The sequence below is a fragment of the Macrobrachium rosenbergii genome, chromosome 49 (assembly GCF_040412425.1).
Source record: "Macrobrachium rosenbergii isolate ZJJX-2024 chromosome 49, ASM4041242v1, whole genome shotgun sequence".
Classification (NCBI taxonomy): domain Eukaryota; kingdom Metazoa; phylum Arthropoda; class Malacostraca; order Decapoda; family Palaemonidae; genus Macrobrachium; species Macrobrachium rosenbergii.
In genome coordinates, this window is record NC_089789.1 from 38926106 (window position 1) to 38941105 (window position 15000).

General features: G+C 35.4%; 1 protein-coding gene across 1 annotated transcript in view; it reads left to right on the forward strand.

Moving 5' to 3' along the window:
- LOC136832274 (uncharacterized) overlaps positions 1 to 15000 on the forward strand; it is a 272952-nt gene that overhangs the window by 80366 nt on the left and 177586 nt on the right. Inside the window, exon 2 of the mRNA XM_067093143.1 lies at positions 11678 to 11724. The gene's annotated coding sequence lies outside the window, so the exon portion shown is untranslated. The remainder of the gene's footprint in view (positions 1 to 11677; positions 11725 to 15000) is intronic.

A 15000-nucleotide genomic window follows, 5' to 3' on the forward strand; every position in this document is an offset into this window, starting at 1 on the left:
CAGGGACTATCTACATATTTAGACTTTGAACCTGTCTACACTTCTTTTTCTCTTAGATAAGCTTTTCAGGAAGAAGAGAAGATTATTTACGTTTGCTTCCATTTAATTCTTAAAGTCGACGGACCGTTTCCTCGCCTTAGGGCGGCGTCTTCAGGACTTAATTACAAATCTGACAAATATCGGATGAAGGATTTCATCCCAGTTGGGGTGTTGGGTCATTCACAGTTTGATACCAGATTCACTGTTTAGACATCAGAGGAGTATGCGATTTCTGAGGAAAGTCGCCCATGCTGTTCCTACCTTTCTGCCCCCACCCCCTTCCTGTGGGTGTGGGTGTGGGGGTGGGTGGATGGAATCCGAGAGAAGGAGAGATATTACTGCACCGTTTAAAGCCACATGTCGCACTTCATTCCACGTAATTCGAGCCATTTCGGCCCTTATCACAACAGCGATCAACGCTGTGTTTCTTGTTATATGATACTCCGCCCTCTCTCTCTCTCTCTCTCTCTCTCTCTCTCTCTCTCTCTCTCTCTCTCTCTCTGTAGCCCTTGGGTCCCATCATCTCCCCCCCCCTTCATGTCTCCAGTTAAAAAGGTGTATTTAGTATTTGTGGAAAATTAATGTCTTTATGAGGAGGATTGTTAGTAAATTTTGCTATATATATATATATATATATATATATATATATATATATATATATATATATATATATTATATATATATATATATGTATATATATATATATATATATATATATATATATATATATATATATATATATATATACACACACACACACACACACTCCACCTTGAGATTAACTTACACTCAAAGGGGATTGTATAAGATAAGCGCATCTGCTCTGGCCGAGATTCGAACCTGTGCATTTTTGTTTTGATATTGAGATGATGGTGACGAAATTCCTTCTGATGTCAGTTATTCCCAGGGTAAATACGTTTGTTTACATATACACGGAGGTGGTCATTACAACCTGTGAAAGCTGTTGTCACGTGGTGGTTTATTTGAATTCGTAAAAGAAAAACAAAACGAAAAGCTATGATTGGATATGGTTACTACTAATTTACAAAGAGGTTTGTCACGGTGTGGTTAGTTATAGTAATCTGCATAAGCTGTTGTTACGAGAGATGACAGCTCGTACTTAGCCGAAGTATGTCTCAGGTTAAATACTTCTCGTCCTCGCACTCGGGGAGTTGATTATGCGCTTGCATTTCCCTCTCTGTAAGTCATAGGCTTTAACGGCAGGCATTATTGCAGGCACGCACGAACGGTAATATGGAATTGAAAAGGAATTTGTTTAATGGAAAGTCTTGGACTGTGAGAGGTTTATCTGACTCATATTCTTGTTGTACTATTGAAGTGTAGCGCACACATTTATGTGTATATATATATATATATATATATATATATATATATATATATATATATATATATATATATATATATATATATATATAATATATTATATATATATATATATATTTATTATTTATTATTATTATTTATTATTATTATTATTATTGTGTTATTATTATTATTATTATTATTATCCAGAAGATGACGAACCCTATTCATATGGACCAAGCCCGCAGGGGCCATTGAATTGAAATTCAAACTTCCAAAGAATATGGTGTTCATTAGGAAGAAATAAGAGGAGGCAAAGGGGAAAGCAGAAAGAAGAGAGCTCGCTCATTAAGAGAAAAATAATTAATAAATAGATATGAATGCATTAAAATGCAGGAGAATTAAATTATATATATATTTATATATATATATATACCCTATTTCTTTCTTTTTATATATATATATTAGGATGATAGGTAATCCACTATATAAGACGGCAGTACCATTTATAATGGATATATTAGGCTAAGAACGATCCGTGGGATCTAGCGAAAGTATATGTACCACTAGTATGCTGCATATCATCTATATATATAGTCGTTGGGGTTCTGCATTCGTATATTTTATACACACCACACACACACTTTCTTTGGACACACACACACACACACACACACACACACACACACACACACACACACACACCCATTTCCCTATATAGTAGGTAATATCAGTCCCCGTTTCCACTTTGTCTTGACACAAGCGACGCGGTTCACATTTGCAGCTGGGTGGACTGGATGGCGTTAGGCTAAGAACGATCCGTGGATCTATATATATATATAAAGCTGAACACTATATATATATATATATATATATAATATATCTAATGTTAGTCGTTATATATCTATATATATTCGTATATATATACATATATTTACACACATGACACACATCACACACACACATACACACACAAAGCTACACACACACACACACATACACACCTTTCATATAGTTGAAGGGGAATTTTTAGTTGATAATAAGTCCACTTCCCGTGGGGTCTTGACGGGACGAGGAATCAGGACTACAGTTCACATTAACGCTTTCGGTTTGGACTTATTATCAACTGAACAACAGAAAATATATTATTTCCGATATATAATAAATAAATAAATTATATATATATATATATATATATATATATATATATATATATATATATATATATATATATATATATATATATATATATATAATGATTGATTTCTCCATGTGTGTGTGTGTTGCTTCACTTCCATGTTTTACGATAAGTGAGGCTTAAAGCGATGTAACTTTTCCTGACAAGTTTAATTAGCAGAGTGGGAGGGCTGGATGTCAGGTGAGATCCGTCGGAAATTGGGTTGGATTAAGTGCGGGCTCATGGGTTGAAAAGCTGGGGTTGTGGGGGGGGGGGTTGAGGAGTTTGGATTTTAGGGTCTAACTGATGAGGAGTGTGGGGAAAGTGTGGAAGTCTAGGAAGGGTTTGAGAAGGACGTGGCCCAGCAGAAGGAATTGAATCAAATGCCAATTTGGTTAGATTTACAGTGTCTCTTGGTATATTGTGATTGTATGGTTGAAGTGTCCCTTAGGGTGTTTGAAGTGTCGCTTACAGTGTTTGGAGTGCTTTATTATGCTTGGAGTGTTCTCTATAGGACGTGTAATGTCCCATTGCAGTTTTTGGAGTCCCTTTTGGTGTCCTTGGAGTGTCCCAAATGATTTTCCTCCAGTGTCCCTGTCATGGTTATGCTTGGTAAATACCTTGGTAGGGAGTGTGATTATATTGGCTGTGTGTTTCCTATAAGTGGTTTTCTTATGCTTCTTGCCACTGTTTCCCTTTGGTGCTTTTGAAGTATGTTTCCCCAACCCCCATCTTCTTCTACCCCCTCCCCCCCTCCGAAGAGAGTTCCTCTACCTCTCCATTTCTTGGCTGTCTCCATTTCCCGTCATTATTGTCCATTGTGGAATTATACTTCCTCGTTGTGTTCTTCCCATTACCTTATCTTACATGAGTCATCCCTCCTATTTAAGGTCCCTTTTGCGTGTCTCCTTTCTGTTCCTCCCCCACTAAAGATTACTCTCTCTCTCTCTCTCTCTCTCTCTCTCTCCTCTCTCTCTCTCTCTCTCTCTCTCTCTCTCTCTCTCTTTCTGATTCATAGTTCAGTTTCTCAAAGAAACTTCCATGTACGTATGCTAGTTGGACTTGTCTCTCTCCCCTTTTCTGTAAGCTTCAGAGTATTGATAATCTCTCTCTCTCTCTCTCTCTCTCTCTCTCTCTCTCTCTCTCTCTCTCTGACTCATAATCCAGTTTCTCAATGAAACTTACAAGTAAATATGCTAGTCAAACTGGTCTTTCTTTCCCTTTTCTGTAAACTCTCTCTCTTCTCTCTCTCTCTCTCTCTCTCTCTCTCTCTCTCTCTCTCTCTCTCTCTCTCTCTCTCTCTCTATATATATATATATCTATATCTATATCTCTCTCTCTCTATATATATATATATATATATATATATATATATATATATATTCATTCATAATCCCCTTTCTTAAATAAACTTCCGAATAGATATGTCAGTTAGTCGTGTTCCTCCTCTTCTGCAAGCTTCAGAATTGTGATAAGTTATGTTACTCCTTTACCTCCATTTGGTTTCTTCACCAGACTGGCTTTCATCGAGTTGCATGTCATCAGCCACTTATTCGTAATCAGTGTCCTTTTCCCGTCAGAGAAGATTTTTGCTTCCTTGTTATAATTACTGAGCTCCCAGTTTCAGTTTCGTAATTGGAATGATCTTTTTCTTGTCCCAATTACAAACAATAAGCATTCTCTCTCTCTCTCTCTCTCTCTCTCTCTCTCTCTCTCTCTCTCTCTCTCTCTCTCTCTCTCTCTCTCGCATGTATAAGAACTGATCGATATCTTTTCTGTGTCTTGAGACTGGATGAGCCAGAAGTGTGAGTGCATCTTTCAGATTGCTTAGTATTAATGATAATATATTAATGAAATGTAACCCCTTTATAACAGCAGGTTTCATATCTGATAGTAATAATGACACTGAATTGGTTTTTATCAAAGTTTGCGTCACTAATAATAATAATAATAATAATAATAATAATAATAATAATAATTATTATTTTATTATTATTATTCTTATTACTGGAACTCATGGAACTTTTACGAGGGTTTAAAACAATTTTGAACTTTATATTAAATATGATACTGGACGAAATTCAAATTTTGCCATCTACATGTTCACGAGGGTTGGCCCCATGTGTTAGCTCCCTGGTTCTAAGCAACTCTTGGAGTGAAATCTCTGCCCTCATGTACATCTTCGCTCGCGTTTGCGACCCATTACAGTCAACCAAGTATTAGGCGCCTACATATGAAATGAGGTTGCAGTCCTTGTAGGTGGTCACCCATCTAAATACTGGCCTGACTTAACGTTGTTTAACTTCACTGATCGACCGACAACCGGTATAGCGAATTCATTTGGGCTGTTATGTATATGTAAGGTCAGTCTGGATACTGACAAAAAGAAAATAATAAATATTTTTATAATTTTTCGAAAGCAATTGGGTAATCAGTTATTGTAAAGCTAAAGAATTCAAAAACTGTTTACGCGTCTGTGCTTACGACAATAGAAATTCTCGTTGTCCATTGTGATGAAAGGTGAGGTGTAAGTATTGTGTTTATACTGGGAAAAGTAAACAAGCTTTTATTTTAACGGGAACTGTTGATGTGATTGAATGAATATATAAATCATTATTTCTGATTTTTTCTAACACATACCATGGTATGTTATTTTCCACCTAGAAGGAAATAAGTATATATATATATATATATATATATATATATATATATATATATATATATATATATATATATATAAACAGGGAATATAAATATAATAATATAAATTCAGGAGGGAATCAAATCCTCACTGAAGGCAGGGTAACTTTTGTTTATTCCCAATCTGGATGCACGGCTTGTAGTGTTAGGCATGTCTACAAAAGAGTGATGAACATCGAGATGGTAAGAGGCCATTATAGCAGTCACAACTACATGTATATCTGGTAAATGTGACCAGTATAACTATATATGTATATATATGTATGTATGTATATATATATATATATATATATATATATATATTATATATATATAAAATATATAATATATATATATATATATATATATATATATATATATATATATATATATATATATATATATATATATATAAATGCATAAAGCAATAACCATTAAACCATTACTCCTTGATTTAGGGATAGGTCAATCAGGTCTTGCAGAATGCATCTAAATTCAGCAGATAAATGTACGCGCGAGCAGCAAGTTAAGACAATCAAAACTGATACCCAATAAAAGAGAATAACCCATCACAGCAGAAGTGTATAAGAAAATGATTGCAGACGACACGCGTTCAAAATAATGCAACCTAAACCCGTTGCATAACGAAAAACTGGCAAAACTCCCAGGATAGCATAGAAACCAAGAGCGCAAGAGAAGACGGAGCAAAAGTAAGTAGAACGAAAAAGGATGGCGTATCGTCTCGCCCCTCGGAATGGGGGAAGATGCGAGATGGACTGAGCCGCGTCTTTTAATGCTTATCTCGAGGACGCCCCTGCTTTTCGCGGCTGGGGCGCTTTTTCGCGTCTGCTCGAGAAAAGGTGTCTCGGTGGGAGCCTCCTGAGAAGAAGGGCTGTAGTATATCTTGGCAGTAGGTAAGCTCTCTTTCCCCAGGTGCTCAGGGTAGGAAGTGGATCCATTTAGATAGAGAATACTTCTCTCTGTCTGTCTGTCTCTCTCTCATATATATATATATATATATATATATATATATATATATATATATATATATATATATATATATATATATATATATATATATATATATATATATGTTATAACATATTTATCACATAAACGATTGTTCTGTGCATTAGTACAATTACTAACAGGACCTCATTCAAACTGGATGGTATCTAGTGGTAGAATGACGACTGTTTGTCCTAGAAAGCTTGTAACTTATTTTGAATAAATATTATCTCCGCTAGATACCATCCAGTTTGAAAGAGGTCCTGTTAGTAATATATTTATATGTGTGTCTGTGTGTGTGGTGATTTGAATCATACCACATTCATGCTCTCTCTCTCTCTCTCTCTCTCTCTCTCTCTTTGTACCGTGTATTTGCCATGCATCGTAAAAGCCGCCGGAGGCTGTTGTACCGCTAGTTAATACCAAGAGTCAGCAGAAACGTGCCTGGGTCGGGGGCTATTTATTTTTCATGCAGGCCACGGAAGAAGCTACGGCCTCCTCGAGTCTCGTCTTCCGATTAAAGTGGTCGTTTCGAGATGTCCCAGCGGTGATGGGCCAAGTGGCTGTCTGGGATGTTTGTATTATAAAGTAGGGTGATGTTGAGCTCTTTGATGTGATGTGGGAGTTTGTTGAGAGAAAGGTGAGTTGACGACGCGCATTCATTTGCATTGATCTGTCTTTGGTTATTCATAGTACGGTGTAAATAGAGAGATATGTAGGTGGAAGTTTACTGATCGCAAATTATACAGTTATTAGAATTACAAGTTCTTAAATATGGTCCAAGACAAGGACATAAAAAAATGCACTGATAAATCTTAAGAATAAGGAAACATCTAAAACAGAACACTTGAAACCATGTTATATAATATTTTCAGCCTTTTGATTTTTACAAATTAAACTTGACATGCAAAACCGTGTAATCATTTAGGCAGAACCTTAAAAGCTGAAATTTATTCTAAAAAAAAAAAATCATCTAAAAAGCGAAGAACACCTTTTAACAATTCTTAGTAATTTTTTCGTATATATGCAGACAGAATTAAGTGCATTATTTTACACTGTTCTGACCTATCACTATGATCTGAAAATATGTCCCCAACACTCGTCAAGTCATAATTATTTCGTGTATTGTGCGGGAAAATTGGATGAGGTTGCGTGCGCTGCCCTCATATCTTCCTGCCTAAAATGACTGCGAAATACAGTTCATGTAGCTGAAAGCTAAATGTAACGGAGGTTATGTAATCACCTTTGTTTGTCTGCATTGTTCTGTCTGTTTGTCTGTCGTCAAGTAATTTCATACCGACTGGTGGATTTTAATAAGCTTAGTGACTGGTGGTCGGTGGGTCACGGAAGATTTTATTAGATTTTGGACAGAGATCCGAATTCGAAAACACATTTTTCTTTCTTTGGATAGAAATCCGAATTCGAATCCAGGTTTTTTTCTCTGGGTAGAAATCCGAATTCGAATCCAGATTTTTTTTCACAGGATAGAAATCCGAATTCGAATCCAGGTTTTTTTTCCTTGGATAGAAATCCGAATTCGATTCCAGGTTTTTTTCTTTGGATAGAAATCCGAATTCGAATCCAGAATTTTTTTTCTTTGGATAGGAATCCCAATTCGAATCCAGATTTTTTTTTCTTTGGATAGAAATCCCAATTCGAATCCAGATTGTTTTTCATTGGATAGAAATCCGAATTCGAATCCAGATTTTTTTTCTCTGGGTAGAAATCCCAATTCGAATCCAGAATTTTTTTTCTTTGGATAGAAATCCGAATTCGAAAACACATTTTTCTTTCTTTGGATAGAAATCCGAATTCGAATCCAGGTTTTTTTCTCTGGGTAGAAATCCGAATTCGAATCCAGATTTGTTTCTTTGGATAGAAATCCGAATTCGAATCCAGAATTTTTTTTCTTTGGATAGAAATCCCAATTCGAATCCAGGTTTTTTTTTTTTGGATAGAATTCCGAATTCGAATTTACATTGGATAGAAATCCGAATTGGAATCCATTTTTTTTTCTTTGGATAGAAATCCTAATTCAAATCCAGATTTTTTTTCTTTTAATAGAAACCCGAATTCGAATCCAGATGTTTTTCTTTGGATAGGAATCCGAATTCGAATCCACAATTTTTTTCTTGGATAGAAATCCGAATTCGAATCCACAATTTTTTTCTTGGATAGAAATCCGAATTCGAATCCAGATGTTTTTCTTTGGATAGAAATCCGTAATGAGTGCATGTGATGTTTGTTCTTTTCGTCTCCTGCATTACTACCCTAATACTATTCTCCTTGCATTTTAATACATTTTTATCTATTTTTTAATTTATTAATTTATTTTCCCATTTGTAATGAGTAATATCTCTTTCTATATTTCGCTTTACCTCCTCATAGCTCCATATTCATTGGAAGCTTTAATTTCGAGTCAGTGGTCCCTGTGGGCTTGTTCCATATGAATAGGGTTCATCGTCTGAATAATAATAATAATAATAATAATAATAATAATAATTTTTATACTTATTTCTGAATTGTCACAAAGTGACATTGTAAATCATTTTAGAGAACTAACTCTCTTCTTTGGCCTCTGCGGACTCGATATGAGACTTCTGCGGACGGTTGGGAGATTATGTCTCGGTAATTGTTGAAGCTATCGTATACATTTTTTTTAAATTGCATATTGCTGTATTGTAATATGCAGTATTGCAGTACAGTAATATGTTGACTCTCCTGGTATCATTGTAACCCAGGATCACTTACCAAACTTCCTAGTTCATTCGCTAGTTTTAGTAATTTTTATAATATACAGTAATGGCACGATACATATATGTATATATGAGCCTGTCAGTCGAGAAACATGCCAAGCGCCATCCTGGGCAAAGTATTTTTAATTTAATTGTATTTTAAAAATGGCACTTGGCATGTTTCTCATTGAAAAGCTCATATACACACACATATATATATATATATATATACATATATATATCCATTTTTCAGATTTTAGTTCCTTTTTTTTTCTCTCTGTAAGCAAAGAAACGATAAAGAACCTTGTTCGCGTTTGGAGGTAATCGAAGCAAATGACGGAACGGCCGTGAAAGGTGAGAAAGATTTAAACCTTTGGCAGAATGGAGGAAAATCAATGAGAGTATTCTCCGCCTTTGTGTTGTGAAAAGGGAAGGGGGAAGGGAGGGGAGGAGGGGGAAGCAGGGGGTGGGTGGGTTTGGGGGGGGCGATGTAGGGGATGCGAGAGATAAAAGAAGATACTACACGAGAGATCCCATCTTGGCGACCTATTGGCCCATTGTATCGAGGGTAAATTGATACGGTCTCGGGGGAGGTAACTTGAGGTATTGTTGCTGTGGCGTTCGCTGTAACGGGGTTCTCGCGGCGTGTCGGTCTGTGATGTCGCAGTTCGCTGTGGCTGTAATTGGGCCCGTAGAATTTCTGCGGAAAATCTCATCTTTGGCGTCTTCCGTAGGTGAGAAACGTGATAAATATGCAGTCCTCGACTCTGCAGTCGTGAATATGCAAGATGGAACAAATGTTTGCTTAATAATAATAATAATAATAATATTATTATTATTATTATTATTATTATTATTATTATTATTATTATTTTGTTTCAATCCCATTGCATTTGGTATATGTAAGTACTAGAGACAACTTTTGTACAGAAATGTGATTCCGTACTATCTCTCTCTCTCTCTCTCTCTCTCTCTCCTTAATTTACAACCTAATAACGACATGTATCAACCAGTGTCAAAGGCCATGTCTTCTATTCGGTAGAACTAGTTCTTTTATTATGGCCATTCATGTTTACCTCCGCTGAATAGTCAGCCCTGTAAACACTTAAGAGTTTTATTTACATATAAGAAAAATTAAAAAATAACTACGAAGAATATTATAGATCGTACTTAAAAAAAAAAAAAAAAAAAAGCACTGGTGTCTGACAGCTCAGGCCAAACATGGGAGATTTTATGGAGGGTGCTTACAACATGGGTCCCTCAGGTAACACGAAGCATCGTGCCCCAGGGCAAGCCGTTAACCAAGAGAGAGAGAGAGAGAGATGCTAGGATTGGCACTTCTGAGCTTGTGGAGACGTGACTTAGAGGTCGTTCTTCAGCTCTGTTTTTTTTCTTCCTTCGCCCTTAAGGAAGAGCCTCGAGGGCGAAGGAATTTTATTGTCATAATTTCTAAGGAACAAGCCAGGGGCGTTCTACTCGGCTAGAAATCTTCCGTGGGTTGATATAGCATTTGCGTGATGTGAAACCTTGGAAAGGTAATGAATGAATAGATTATTATAATTAGCTGCTGGAAATGAAGTGGTACGATGATTAATGGAAAGAGATGATGTGTGCCGGACTGCACTCTCAAACAAGGGAGCTGTAATTCAGGAGTATGGAAAGGTCGCCTTTCAGAGAATGATGCTCAGCCCAGAGTTCGAGAAGATTGGTTGTATGATCCCCACCAGGCGTAAAGGAGAATAATTGTGACACCCGAGAAGAACTGGCTGTCAAGAATGGCTGTACAGATGCTCCCATGAGCGACGCAAATCAAGCTGTAATTGAAACCCTCATTCTATTGGTTCTCGGGTCTCACTGTGGCTTATTGCCACTTGGACTAGTCAGAGGTAAATGTTCTGGCCTTTGAAAGCATTGTTGGCCGTTATTGGAATCTAGTAGTTAATTCAAGAGTAATCTTACTATCAATACAACTTCCTCCTATTGCCAGCTCCCGTTCCTTGGGATAATCGCCTGGCTTCAACCAAGGCTAAGAGAGAGACCATCCGTAGGTCACTGGCCACACCACGTTTACACCACTGCTTCTCTTCTCGTTCATTTCTCGGTATAATGTGGTTCGGATTCCACAATAAACTGTAGGTCCCGTTGTTAGGTAACCAATTGGTTCTTAGCCACGTAAAATAAATCTAATCCTTCGGGCCAGCCCTAGGAGAGCTGATAATCAGCTCAGTGGTCTGGTTAAGCAAAGGTATACTAAACTTTTCTCCTCGTCAACCGCACTCAGGATCAAGCAAGAAAGACTTTTCCTTTAGAGACCAATCTGTGGACGCGAAAAGAAAGTTTTTTTCTTTTTAATTATTATTGCTATGGACGCATCATGAGTTGTTTTTTGGTAGACTTGGAAGAGTTGAATTAATGCTACTCGAGTAGGTTTTTTTTTTATGGTGTTTTTCATTACTTCGTTTTTGCATCATACTTTAGCCCCGCGAGTTCCATAGATGGAAAAATGGTAGTGCAGTTTTTAAAACTCCATTTAAATACTTTAGATGTGTATTGTATGTATATATTTATATATATATATACATATACATATAATATATATATATATATATATATATATACATATAATATATATATATGCATATATATATATATATATATAATTTTATTTATTTTAAAAAAATATTTAGTAATTAATTTTTCTGTTTTTTTTTTTCAGGTCGTTTGTGACGTCTTCCTCATAACGAACAACGATTATATTTTTAGGTATGTATTTATGTGTGGATTAATGTTATTATTAAGTATTTGTGGTTCTCTATATTTTCCATTGGTAAAATCATGGTTCCACATTTTGTTTTAAAAAGTGCAAGTGTTGTAAATATGAAAAATAGTTTATAAAGATATTTGAAAAATGGTACAGTTGAATTTGAAGCCTTTTAAATGGGCAAGACTAAGAGAGGCTGTTGGCGGACTAGACACTTTGAATTACGGGTAACTTTAGTGTTTGTTACCTCCATGCATATACCATTTTCAAAATTGAATATTAAGGAAGCGGTCTAAATAGGATTGAAGGTTCGGGTGAAATTCATTCCGTATAGAAAAGATAAATTACAAATATAAATGTAAAACAATAACGGTAAATAACAATTAATTCATAAAACTATGTTATAAGTCATCAAAAAGAGGGGAAAATATTGATGGTATGAAATGATATTGCGCTGAAGCAAAAGCAGGCAAAGTAAGTGTAGAATATTCAGATCATGAGACCAGTAGATGTCTCATAATTGATATGGATAGACATCATAATTTAGGTCTCAAAGTACAAAGTAGGCGAAGAGTATCCTTTGGAGAAAAGAAAAATTGTTCAGGACTGTTACGCTGCTTAGATCGGGTAACTGGGCGGCGAATATGCTGAAATGAAATGTCTGAATGTTTAGTATTATAAGAGAGTACTGGTTAGACGGTCAGTCCAGAAATTAGGAGAAAAAAATGAAGTGTTAGACATGCTTTTTGAATGGGAGGAGGCCATAGAGCGGGAATTATTTTTGTACCCTATCAACCGTATGCCTTTCGTTGCTTTTGTGAATGATATTTCAGTTACGTCTTTAGTATTTTATTTAGAAGTAAATGTACTTTATGGATTTTTGACCTTGCGTTCATTTTTAGAGGGACATTTTTGCCGTAAAATGTTACATAATCTTGGTAATATTTTTATTTTTCTTAAATTTCTAGGAGTGTGATTTTTTTTATATTAAGAAGCTAGCTGAGCAAACATACACACATAGATACAAACGAATTCGCATGGACATTCACCGAAGAGAATATTATGCAACCGCAGCCCCGCATCTATATTTAGAGCTCTGTCGATCACAGCGTCTGATCCAGCCCGTTGCAAATTGCTTCGAAGGGAGTGTGACCTTGGCATACCAAAGGATCGTCTTACATTGCCGTTAGTTATTATAATAACCTCCTCCCTCCCATTGCGCAGTTGATTGACCATTCCTTCTGCCCTGTCTGGATGATTCTTCACCTATCCCTGTTCCTGTTCACCCTTACTTCCTTTGATGAGGCGTAAGAATCATCGAGAAACGGTTGACGGTAATATATTTGAACTGAGTAACGGTTCGTAAAAATGGTTGGGTTCATACTATTTCAGTCCATTATTATATATATATATATATATATATATATATATATATATATATATATATATATATATATATATATATATATATATATATATATATGTATGTATGTATGTATACACACACACAAATATAACCTGACCACTATTAGTGTTCTAAGACATCTTCATTATATATATATATATATATATATATATATATATATATATATATATATATATATATATATATATATATATATATATGTGAAGTTTTATATGTATGTTTTATATATTGTGTGTGTATATATATATATATATATATATATATATATATATATATATATATATATATATATATATATATATATAATATACACACACAAACACACACACACACACACACACACACACATATATATATATATATATATATATATATATATATATATATATATATATATATATATATATATATATATATATATATATAGATTCTGTGTGGTTCACAGTTGGAAAGATCTAAAATATACCACAAACAATATTGCTGACATCATGATTGGTCATTACTATGGATCTCCTCTCCCTGGGGCTGCATCTTCAACATTTTACTCGCCTATCCCGAACGTATAAATTTGAATCGTTATGCTCTTGAGTTTATTCATTGTTTATTGTCGTAGATATGCCGCCCAGTAACCGTCAGCAAAACTCCTCCTTTTAAGTAATTTGGTATAACAATATTTCTCTTTTTATTGGCGCGTGTATGAATGGAATAACCAGAGGTCCTTGGTCGGAATGGTTTTAATTAAAGTAAAATCATTGTGATTTTATCCTTCAATAACGAGAGAGAGAGAGAGAGAGAGAGAGAGAGAGAGAGAGAGAGAGAGAGAGAGGTAATTTTGATCACTATTATTATTATTGCTGTTATTGCCTAACTGAGGCAAACTTTGTTGAAAACAATGGCACTCTATAAGTTCAAAGGCATATAGATTTCCATTCTATTATTATTATTATTATTATTATTATTATTATTATTATTATTATTATTATTATTATTGTATACCATACCTACTGTACTTACACATCTTTAAGCCTAAATGAAACAGAGGCCGGTCCAGGCAGGTTAAAGGTCAGATTGCAGCCCTTGTGAGGGGAAACCACTGGGAAATAGGGAGGGAAAAAAAAAAAAAGAGAAACAGGCCTACTGATCGCCGATAGCTAGAGGGGAAACGCAGAGGGGGAAAGAGGGCCATCGGACGTTTACCTGAGGGGAATAGAAAGATCGAAAATGTCGGAACTTCGAGCCACCAGAACGAGGGGAAAAACGGTGCCGTTAGGTAGTGATCTCGAGGGGGAACTGGGTAGACGTAAGTCGAGGGGAACCGCTTGGGAGTGCGGTATATACTGCACAGTAGGTGTTTTCGTGTTTTGTTGGTGGCGTATTGTGGGGGATTTTATCCTGAGGATTTTCTGGAATGTTGGTGGCAAGTTTGTTCCTTTGTTCTCTGTCATCGTTATCATCATTATTTTTATTTTATTTTATAATGATAATCACCTTTTATTAAATTTTGTGTCGTCATCAACATCGCATTTCATTCTTTGACGGCGATGCTAAGAAAATGATGATAATGGTGATGTTGATACAAAGAACTGATGTTGGATTTGATGATACAGGCGTTAAAATTGACGATGAATCTAACAGAATCAACATCAATTTTAATGTATGTCTCATCAAAATTATCACAATTTCTCTGTATCTACATCAACATTATCATCATTTTCTTAGTATCGTCGTCAAAGTTGTCATAATTTTTTTTTGTATTCATCGTGTCACATCTTGTCAAGTCATTTCACTAAGACTGGAAGTATTTTCCAGGTATTTATTCCACTCAGTAAAGTATCTCTGTAATCGTGTATTT